The sequence below is a fragment of the Dendropsophus ebraccatus genome, chromosome 14, assembly GCF_027789765.1.
Source record: "Dendropsophus ebraccatus isolate aDenEbr1 chromosome 14, aDenEbr1.pat, whole genome shotgun sequence".
In the NCBI taxonomy this organism is placed as follows: Eukaryota; Metazoa; Chordata; class Amphibia; order Anura; family Hylidae; genus Dendropsophus; species Dendropsophus ebraccatus.
Genome location: NC_091467.1, coordinates 39,072,129 through 39,084,056, shown reverse-complemented (window position 1 = coordinate 39,084,056; position 11,928 = coordinate 39,072,129).

The following is an 11,928-nucleotide window of genomic DNA, read 5'->3' as shown; positions in this document are numbered from 1 at the left end:
CACCGCATGCAAAGCCTCCAAAGGGAAGGAGCGTAATTTGGATTTTGGAAGCTGGATTTGGCCAGAATGGAGGACGAAGGGCTCTCAGAGCCCCGATGCTGCCAAAACAGAGGAAACCCCCCACAAGTGACCCCAACGAACTCAGGAATCTGTGGTTCGTACGGGGTGGGGTCACTTGAGGGGGCTTGTGGGGCTTCCTGGGGCAGCTCCTTGGGGGCTTGTCATCACTAAATGGTGATAACAATGAGGACGAAGAGGAAGGAAGAAGGAACGAGGGATCTTCCTCTTCTCCCTCAATGGTTGTCTCAGTATCGGAGGCAATCCAGGCGAATGCCTCCTCAGCCGAGAACAACCTGTGGCCATTTTTTTTGTTATTTTTTCTTTAGGATGCCTTCACACACACACCGGATCCACACACTGCGGATCCAGCGCCAGTGCATCCGTATGAGAATACATACACGCAGCAGGAATGACATCCCACTGCCTATATGTAAGTTAACCCCTTGCCGGCCGGAGCATACTTTACCTCCTCCCCGCTCCGGCTTGCTTCGGGGCTCCCGGTTTCTGCTCATCCCACGCAGCCAATCAGTGAGCTGCCCCGCCGCAGCTACTGATTGGCTGAGCGAGACGTCCTGCTGAGAACCCCCGAAGCAAACCAGATCGGGGAGGAGGTGATGTATGCTCCGGCCGGCAAGGGGTTAACTTACATACACGCAGCGGGATGTCATTCCTGCTGCGTGTATGTATTCTCATAGAGATGCCCCGGTCGCTGGATCCGCAGCGGATTTCGCTGCAAATCCGCAGCGTGAAATCCCCTGCAGATCCGGTGTGTGTGAAGGCATCCTTAGAGGGGTGTGTAAGTGTTATGCTTTTACACGTGTAAGTGTTAGTGTTTTATGTACTGTTTTTACATTTTATTTGTGTGTTTTTTAGGAGGGGAGGGTGGCAGCGGAGAGGGTAAGAGGAGAGGGTGGCAGGGGAGGGGAGAGGGGCGGCAGGACGGAGGGGAGAGGAGAGAGGTTAAGAGGAGAGGGTGGCAGGGGAGGGGAGAGGGGCGGCAGGACGGAGGGGAGAGGAGAGAGGTTAAGAGGAGAGGGTGGCAGGGGAGGGGAGAGGAGAGAGGTTAAGAGGAGAGGGTGGCAGGGGAGGGGAGAGGGGCGGCAGGACAGAGGAGAGAGGGTGAGAGGAGAGGGGCGGCAGGACAGAGGGGAGAGGGTGAGAGGAGAGGGGCGGCAGGACAGAGGGGAGAGGGTGAGAGGAGAGGGGCGGCAGGACAGAGGGGAGAGAGTGAGAGGAGAGGAGTGGCAGGACAGAGGGGAGAGGGTGAGAGGAGAGGAGTGGCAGGACAGAGGGGAGAGGGTGAGAGGAGTGGGGTGGAAGGACAGAAGAGAGAGGGTGAGAGGAGAGGGGCGGCAGGACAGAGGGGAGAGGGTGAGAGGAGTGGGGTGGAAGGACAGAAGAGAGAGGGTGAGAGGAGAGGGGCGGCAGGACAGAGGGGAGAGGGTGAGAGGAGTGGGGTGGCAGGACAGAAGAGAGAGGGTGAGAGGAGAGGGGCGGCAGGACAGAGGGGAGAGGGTGAGAGGAGTGGGGTGGCAGGACAGAGGAGAGAGGGTGAGAGGAGTGGGGCGGCAGGACAGAGGAGAGAGGGTGAGAGGAGTGGGGCGGCAGGACAGAGGAGAGAGGGTGAGAGGAGAGGGGCGGCAGGACAGAGGGGAGAGGGTGAGAGGAGAGGGGCGGCAGGACAGAGGGGAGAGGGTGAGAGGAGAGGGGCGGCAGGACAGAGGGGAGAGGGTGAGAGGAGTGGGGTGGCAGGACAGAGGAGAGAGGGTGAGAGGAGAGGGGCGGCAGGACAGAGGGGAGAGGGTGAGAGGAGAGGGGCGGCAGGACAGAGGGGAGAGGGTGAGAGGAGAGGGGCGGCAGGACAGAGGGGAGAGGGTGAGAGGAGTGGGGTGGCAGGACAGAGGAGAGAGGGTGAGAGGAGAGGGGCGGCAGGACAGAGGGGAGAGGGTGAGAGGAGTGGGGTGGCAGGACAGAGGGGAGAGGGTGAGAGGAGAGGGGCGGCAGGACAGAGGGGAGAGGGTGAGAGGAGAGGGGCGGCAGGACAGAGGGGAGAGGGTGAGAGGAGAGGGGCGGCAGGACAGAGGGGAGATGGTGAGAGGAGAGGGGCGGCATGACAGAGGGGAGAGGGTGAGAGGAGAGGGTGGCATGACAGAGGGGAGAGGGTGAGAGGAGAGGGGCGGCAGGACAGAGGGGAGAGGGTGAAAGGAGAGGGTGGCATGACAGAGGGGAGAGGGTGAGAGGAGAGGGTGGCAGGACAGAGGGGAGAGGGTGAAGGGAGAGGGTGGCATGACAGAGGGTGGAAGGAAAGGGGAGAGGGTGGAAGGGGAGAGGGTAAGAGGAGGGTGGCGGCAGGACGCAGGGGAGGGAGGCAGCAGGACGCAGGGGAGGGTGGCGGCAGGACGCGGGAAGGGCTGGCAGGACGCGGGAAGGGCTGGCAGGATGCAGGGGGGGCTTGCAGGATGCAGGGGGGGCTGGCAGGACAGAGCACACAGGAGAGGGCTGGCAGGACACGGGGGGGGGCTGCAGGACGGATGGGGGTCTGGCAGGACACGGGAGGGCTGGCGGAACACAGGGGGACTGGCAGAACACAGGGGGGGGGGCTGGCAGAACACAGGGGGGGGCTGGCAGAACACAGGGGGGGGGCTGGCAGAACACAGGGGGGGCTGGCAGAACACAGGGGGGGGCTGGCAGAACACAGGGGGGGGCTGGCAGAACACAGGGGGGGGGCTGGCAGAACACAGGGGGGGCTGGCAGAACACTGGGGGGGCTGGCAGATCGCTGGGGGGGCTGGCAGATCACTGGGGGGGCTGGCAGATCGCTGGGGGGGCTGGCAGATCACTGGGGGGGCTGGCAGAACACTGGGGGGGCTGGCAGATCGCTGGGGGGGCTGGCAGAACACTGGGGGGGCTGGCAGGACAGAGGACACAGGGGGGGGGGCTTGCAGGACACAGGGGGGCTGTCAGCTCGGAGGGGGGGGGCTGAAAACAGGAAGGGGGGCTGGCCGGACTGAGGGGTGGAGGAGAAAACACCGGGGAGGCACGGGGGGGGGGGGGGGGGGGGGGGCGGGCGGAGGAAGATGAGGACGACGGAGGGTAGGAAGAACAGGGAGATCAGCTGTCCTGATCTCCCTGTTACCGGAGACGGGGCGGCGGCGGCGGCAGCTTGGGGGGAGGAGGCACCCGGCGCCCGGCACCCTCCAGGACCGCGCCGGGTGCATGCTGCTCCCATCATCTCCTTCTCTGCTGCTGATTATCAGCAAGCAGAGAAGGTGATGATGGTGGTAGTAGTGTGGATCGCAGGTGATTGGCCGGCTGGCGGCAGCCGGCCAATCACGGGCGATCGGGGGGCCGGATCAACGGGCAGGTGATGCCTGGTCACAGCTGTGATTGGTGCTGTCTCTGACAGCACCAATCACAGCTCTTTGCCGGGGTCCGGTCCCGGAAATCCAGCAAATTGCTGTGATTGGCCGATGCGAAGTCATCGGCCAATCACAGCGATCGTCGTCACGGGGGGCAGGGAAACTGCCCCCTACGTGACACAGGAACATGGCTGCTGATAGAATCAGCAGCCATCTTCACCGGAGCGCCGCGCGATTTCGCGCGGCGCCCGTTTAAAGGGCTGACGTACCGGTACGTCATGGGTCCTTAAGTGACAGTGATCCATGACGTGCCGGTACGTCATGGGTCCTTAAGAGGTTAAACACATTTTTATTGTTTTTTCAAGACCACATCCGCAGAACAAATACAGAAATGGTATCGGGTAAACCCAATACACCAAACTAAATGCGTACATGTGTTCACAAGCAATTACAAACAGGTGTAATCAAAAAGGAGAAAACAGAAACTGCGAGAGAACACTTCCACATGCAAAGACACCATCAAACTGATCAGCATAAGAAGAGATGGTATTTCCCTAATCCGCTATATTCTCTCTCATCAGCACTGCTAGATTGTAATCTACGATATTTGCAAGGCTCCTAGGGTACCCTTAAGCAATTCTGTGCAGTACCATTTAGTCATTTGAAATGGGCGGACAATATCACAGATTCCATCAGTGTCATAGTGCGAAAGTATAAATGGTCTCCATTTCTTAAAGAAAAGTTTAGTGCCCGAATCTTTGTGTCTCTCAGTATCCACCCTATCTACCCCTAGAAAGAATTTCAGTTGTGATATCACCATATCTATATCTGGTACATTAGGTTGCAGCCAGTTAGTGAATAAACATCTCAACGCCACCAATAATGTAATATGCACTAACTGGGGTATGGTCTTAGGTCTGTCAGCGCTTTCAGGGGGCCTTAGTTGGTGGAACAACAGTTCTTTTGGATTGAGAGTCAGCTTCACCTTATAGTGGTTCTGAATGTATGAGACAATCATATTCCAGTAGGACACAGGTGATGCGCATGTCCACATGCCATGCCATAAGTTAGTCAGTGGCATGTGGCATTTTGGGCAGTCTGTGATTCTGTCGGGGAAGGATGGAGAGGGGAGGATGTTAAATCCGTATAAAGCAGAGTGTGCAAGCTTAAAATAAGTCTCTCCATCTTTCATTCACCACACACTTTCTAATAGTTGCCCAACCCTCCAATGTCACCCCCGTAATATCGTCATCCCCTGTCAGCGGGGCCCACTTGTGGAAGATGGTTTTAGGGTTAATTTTTAGGAAATTATTTCGTAGGGCGTTGTAGAGCATGGAAATGGAGGCTTTATTGGACGAGTTCCCTATTATGCCATCCAATGTGTGTTGTTGTGATTCCTTCTTCACATCCCTTAGCCTAGTTATACAAAATTTATGGACCTGGTTTATGTACAGATTATGTGTCTGCGGCAATTGGAACTTAAGTTGAATTTCGCTGGGAGTGAGCCACCTCTGTTGATCAGGGTCCATCAGGTCCCCGACTGTCTTAAAACCCTTATCCCGCCATACTTTTAACCAGCTCCTCTGCTGACCCTTAAGGAACTCTGGGTGGCGTTCTAGCGGCATATGTTGGAGAGCAAAAAGGGAAGCTTGAAGATCTTGCGAATTTCCTTCCATGTTACTACTGTATCCCTTAATAACAAAGACTTTAATCTCTTGCGGTAATTTGGCATATGCTGTATGTAGAAGGCAAGATAGATCCCACGGGTAAGCCAAGGCTTGCTCTAGCTGCAGGTTAGAGAAATGTGAAAAATTATGCAGCCAATCCATTATGTGTCTGAAAATACTGACTAGATTATACCCCCGTATATTGGGAAAGTTAACTCCCCCTTCCGCTTTACATAACATCAGTTTAGCTAACTAAATCTTAGGGCGTTTGCCACACCAAATGAATTTAGAGAAGGCAGCCTGCAGCGCTTTTATATCCACGTGTTTAATTAACAATGGTAAAGTCTGCAGAGGATAAAGCAACTGTGCAAAGCTCACCATTTTAATCAAGTGGCAGCGACCCATGAGGGAAAGGGGGAGATTCTGCCAGGTACGCAATTCAGAGACTATCTTGTGAATTAGGGGTGTGTAGTTAAGTGTATATAGTGAACCCGAGGTTTTCCCTATTTTGATACCTAAGGTTATGAAGGAGGAGGCCACGACTACACCCAGAAAAGCTGCTACTGAACGCAATGGTTGGGTCGCCTTCACCAGGGGCAATAGCTCGCTCTTGGAAGCGTTAACTTTATAACCTGAAAATGAGCCATACCATTCGAGAAAGGCAAACAGACGGGGCATGTCCTCCATGGGATTGCTTAGAAAGAGAAAGACATAGTCAGCAAACATTGTCAGTTTAACCTGGCGGCCATGGACTCGGATGCCTGTAAAGGTGGCAGATGTTAACAGATGACGTGCTAAAGGCTCAATGGCTAGATCAAAAAGTAAGGGAGAAAGAGGGCAGCCCTGACGGGTACCCTTTTCCATCCGGAATGGCTCGGACAGCAGACCCGGGGTATATATACGTGCAGTAAGGTCATGGTATAGCCCGGCGAAAAATACTCTAAAGTTTCCTTGCACTCCAAATCTGTCGAGCACAGATTCCAACCAGTCCCAGCGCACGCTATCAAAAGCCTTTTCGGCATCTAAAGTTAGTATGACAGGCAGGCTACCTGGCTGAGATCTTTGCCGAGTAGAGTCCAAAACCGCCAGCACCTTTCTGATGTTTACTACTGACGACCTACCCTTTACAAAACCCACTTGATGTGCCCCCACCAAATCCGGCAGTAGGGATGTCAATCTGTTTGCCAGAAGTTTAGAAAGTATTTTTATATCTTGATTAATCAAGGAAATGGGCCTGTATGAACCTGGATCTAACAGGCTTTTGCCTTGCTTGGGTAGAACCTTTATAAAAGCTTGCTTATCCATGGGGGAAATGCGACCCGTCTGCAATATTTTGTTGAAATAATCCTTTAGCAACGGGGCCACTTGATCTGCTAGGGATTTGTAGAATTTGCCAGGGTACCCATCAGGACCCGACGCCTTCCCATTATTTAAAGACTTGATAGTGGCCGTAACCTCCTCCTTGGTGACATTTGCACTCAAAAAGGCACTGTCCTCCTCTGATAGGGAAGGTAACTGTAAATCACGTAAAAAGGCTACACTATCTTTGGTATGTACTGGGGAAGAGGTATACAAATTAGTATAGAATTTCATCAGAATATGGTTTATGTCATGAGGGTGTTTGGTAAGGAGTCCCCTCTCGTCCCTCAGGGCCAGAAGATGAGTTGGAGTATGTCTGCCCTTGGCCAACCTAGCTAATAAACGACCTGCTTTGTTGCCCTGTCTAAACAAATCAGTCTCTAAATTAGACCTGTACATTCGTTCACGTCTATCCAACCTCAGGTCATAAGACGCTCGTGCTTCTTGCCATTTCGCTTTAGTCTGAGCAGTAGAATGTTGTAGGAACCGGGCATACGCTTCTCGCAAAGTATTACTGGCTTTCTGATAATGAATAAGTGTTTTCTTTTTCATAGACCCATGATATGCCATTATCTTGCCCCGTATCACTGCCTTCGCAGTTTCCCAAAACAAGGTCTCGTCATGCCTATGCGTCGCGTTGTCAGTTGCATATTCTAACCACCAGCCCTGTAAGAGTTCCACAAATGATTCATCCTTTGCCAAGTACGACGGGAATCTCCAGATATACTCCTGCGTTTTGGGATATGCAGATTGTAATGTTATGGAGATCGGGGAGTGATCCGAAATAACCATGTCCCTAATATCCACCGCCACGAGCCTAGATGCCACAGATAAACTGGTTAAAAAATAATCAATGCGCGACCAAGACTGATGAGCATGAGAGAAATGAGTATAGTTGCAACTATCCGGATGTTGTTGTCGCCAGATGTCACATAGACCCGTGGCGGTGAGAAGCGGTGGGATCATCCTGTCACCAGTCCGAGCTGTCAGGCCTCTACCCCCATATCCCTTTCTATCTAAAGCAACGTCCGCAACAGAGTTCAGGTCACCCCCAACCACCTTCCATGACTCATTATCGTTTTGCAGTTTTAGCGTCAAGGTATCAAAGAAACATCTGTTGTCCCCATTTGGCCCGTATACGTTGTATAAGCTCAAAGTCTGTCCCCTGTGCTCTAAGGCTGTGTGTAAGTATCGACCCGTATCATCAGCTTCCTGAGAAAGGAGCTGAAAGGGGAATCTTTTGTGGATTAATGTGAGCACCCCAGCCTTACCCCCGACAGCTGAGGAACCAAAAACACTGCCAACCCACAGTTTCCTCATCCGGTCAAAGTCCCCGGATTCCAAGTGGGTTTCCTGTAAAAGAACTATGTCCGGGTTAAAACGTTTTAAGTGGCGCAATAATTTCATACGTTTGTAAGGTGATTTAAGACCTTTAACATTCCATGTGAGGATGGTGATAGTATCAGCCATGAGGGAGAAGTCTTGTGAGGTCAACTAACTGCAAAGCATAAGTACCAAGGGAGAGGAAGGAAAAGGAAATTGTAAGCAGAATAACATGTGCAGAGTAAGGAAACAGCCTAGCACAGAGAGTAAAAATGAACAGCATTCCTATGCATGGAGGAACTAATTCTAAGGTCATGTGGAACATATGAAAAAATAAACAAAACCAAAACAAAAAAACGACCCAGAAGAGGGTATCTGATCTCACCATCCTCCTCGATGCTGGTGAAGGACTTCCTTTTTTCAGACATGTGTTGCCGGGGTTCCCCCACCCTGCGCTGCAGTAAGGTAAACCCTCCCTATAAGAAATGGTAAATTGGAGGCAAGGAGCAATAAAGAACAGAAAAACATGTGCAACATTAGGTAAGCGGTTGGAGGGTGGATTGGGACCATCAAATGGAGAATAAACAACATTAAACATAACAGTCCCATCGGTCCAAGTCCCGTCTAGACGAAAGTCTGTCACCGCCCTGGAGGGCGCAAAGGGACCACATGGCAGATCGGCAATATAACAGATTAATGTACCTGAATCCCCAGTGTCCACTCATCCACAGAACATAAGGAGAGTGCATAGGTAGAGAAGGTAGGTTCAGTCCGGAGAAGGTGACCGATCCCCATCATGACGCCTGCCCGAGTTTCTGCGCCTCCTCTTTCTTTCAGCTTGGTCCCCTGTGCCATCCCGACGTCCGGTAGAGGGCCTGGAGGGTCTGGCTTCCATCGGTGATGTTGATCGCGATTTATTAGGACCTCTGTGAGCCTGTGAAGGCGAGAGCAGAGTAGCCAGGGCCTCCTCCGCTTCTGTCACTGTTGCAAAGGATTAGGAGGACCCATCTGAATTGTAGACTCTTAATGTGGCTGGGTACTGTAGCTGAAATCTGTAGTTTGATTTATAGAGACTGGAGCAGATAGTACTGAAAGCCTTACGCTTTTTTGCCATCTCCGCCGAGAAATCTTCAAAGAGCAGTAATTTGGTGCGTTGAAATTCCAGAGGCTTAGTACGTTTGCGAAAGGCTCTGAGTAGGTCCAACTTGTCGTTATAATCCAGCAACTTAAAAATAACCTGCCGTGGTCTTTTGTGGGCTGAGTTCCTGTCTTGCAGGGATGATGATGATGGAGTAGGGCCACCCGGTGAGCTCTTTCCACGCGACAAGTATGCTGGAGGCCTAAGGCCTTTGGGAGGTCATGTTCACAAAAGCGACGTAGTTCTGTAGGTTGAATCGATTCGCTCACTCCCACTATGCGGAGGTTGTTCCTCCGTGATCGGTTCTCAAGATCATCAAGTTTTTCGGCTAGCTTAATGGATCGTTCCTCGGATTGGCTAACTTTAGTGTATAAGTCCTCATTTTCCTCTTCCAAACAGGCAATATGTTGCTCCAGCGTGCCGATGCGGGTGGCCTGAGCCGTTACCTCAGATTTAAGTTGCTGCATAGTAGCACGAAGTGCATCCTCAACTGTTTTTTGCATTTCCGGAGCAAGTAACTTGGCTACATTTGCTGCCAGCTGCATTTGATCAATGCCAGAAGAGAGAAGTGTCATATCCCCATCACGAGGCAGGGAAACTTGAGGCTGGGTACCGACCGGGTCCTCAGAGGACTGCAGTCACGCTATCAGCACTTCACAAAAATGGAGTCACGCTATCAGCACTAGAAATTACAGTGCTCTTATATACCATGTATTACGGTAATAGCCAGGACTAGTTAGTTCCAGGCTTCAGAATGTGCCAGGAAGATCAGAGGGGAACATCTACATGTAAGACTAAAGAATGGCAACTCTTAACCCCTTCAGATCCATTCACCCACTGTTAACCCCTTCACATCCACTACAATCTAATTCATATACTGTTAACCCCTTCAGCTCCGGGAATATTTTATTTTTTTCTAACTATACGTAAAACAATCCTAAAATTTTAAAGTGCTGCGGAATCTCTTGGTGCTATATAAATAAAAAATTATTATTATTATTATTATTATTATTATTTTAATTAACACCTATAAGAAAATAAATGTATTTTGCTTCATTCCTGCCCGTATAACCGCTTAAGGGTAACTTTACATTACCGGATTCGCAGCGGATTTCACGCTGCCAGTTTGCAGTGAGATTTGCTGTGAATCCTTGTACTGAGAAGGTGAATCGGGTTCCGCTTCTTGTGATGCATTAAATTTCGCCACATAATATTTAACACCTGAAAACCCGGCTCATTTTAATTTATTTCTCTCATTTGTCTTATAGAAGAATCATTGTTACTGTAGGAATTTGGAGTAATGTGATAGGAAAGTGTCTATTTGGGGCTATATGTTGCATTTTTTGAAGTCCAATAAAATAAAAAAATCTAATTGTTATCCAATCACACTACCATATCCTAGAAGAGGGGTTACTGTTCTACAGATTCTGTGATTTTCAGACATTTTTACTGTAGGGATTTGGAGTAATGTGATGGTGAAATGTCTTTATGAGGCTATATGTCGCACTATTTGTATCCCAATAAAATCACGAAATCAAATTGTTATCCAATCACACTACCATATCCCTGAATAGCGCTTACTCTCGTACAGATTCTGTGATTTTCAGACATTTTTACTGTAGGAATTTGGAGTAATGTGATGGGAAAGTGTCTATTTGGGGCTATATGTCGCACTATTTGTATCCCAATAAAATCACGAAATCAAATTGTTATCCAATCACACTACCATATCCTAAAAGAGCGCTTACTCTCGTACAGATTGTGTGATTTGTAGACATTTTTACTGTAGGAATTTGGAGTAATGTGATGGTAAAATGTCTATATGGGGCTATATGTCGCACACTTTGAAGTCCAATAAAATCACAAAATCAAATTGTTATCCAATCTCGTTATCATATCCTAGAAGAGCGCTTACTCTTGTACAGATTCTGTGATTTTCAGACATTTTTACTGTAGGAATTTGGAGTAATGTGATGGGAAAGTGTCTATATGGGGCTATATGTTGCATTATTTATATCCCAATAAAATCACGAAATCAAATTGTTATCCAATCACACTACCATATCCTAGAAGAACGCTTACTCTCGTACAGATTCTGTGATTTTCAGACATTTTTACTGTAGGAATTTGGAATAATGTGATGGGAAAGTGTCTATTTGGGGCTATATGTCGCACACTTTGAAGTCCAATAAAATCACAAAATCAAATTGTTATCCAATCTCGTTACCATATCCTAGTAGAACGCTTACTCTTGTACAGATTCTGTGATTTTCTTTTTTTTAAAAGAATTTATTTAAACATTTTCTCTCTCTTTTTTTTTCCATGGAGAAAAGACATACAAAACAAAACCAGGCACAATCCGCCCGTCACATGTTATATAACAACATAACTGCAGGGAACTCAACATGCTACTGCAGATCGCAGCAACAGCAATACAGCAATCAAGGGTAACAGCAAAAGCGTATCCCAAATACCTAAGCTGCCAGGTAACCGTAATCCTGATCAATTAGGAAAGGACGGAACAAAAAAGACTCCACATACACTCGAGCACACACATACCTGGGCTGCGCCGCATTCCCCCTCCCCCCAGCCAGAGAACCAACAGAAAGGATCAAACGTCGGCCGTCTCATCTAGCATGAGCCAGTGAATCCATATTTTCTTAAATTTCTGGGGGCATTTGCGATGTTCATATAGGGCTTCATATAACGGGACATATTTGTTAACTAGCTGCTTCCAGTGAGCCAGGGAAGGGGTATCCATACACTTCCACTCTATGGCTATAATTTTTTTAGCACAAAATAAAAGGAATCTAATGAATACCCTATAATATTTGTTGCGTGTGATTCCGTTAATTAGTCCTAAGAGACATACAGAGGGGGTACAGACAAAGGGGAAGTCAAAGTGATCAGACAGAAATTGCAAGACTGAACGCCAGAAGATCTGTATTTTAGGGCATGACCATACAGCGTGCATGAAAGTGCCGACATCCGACATACATTTAAAACAGGTATCCGATGGGGAT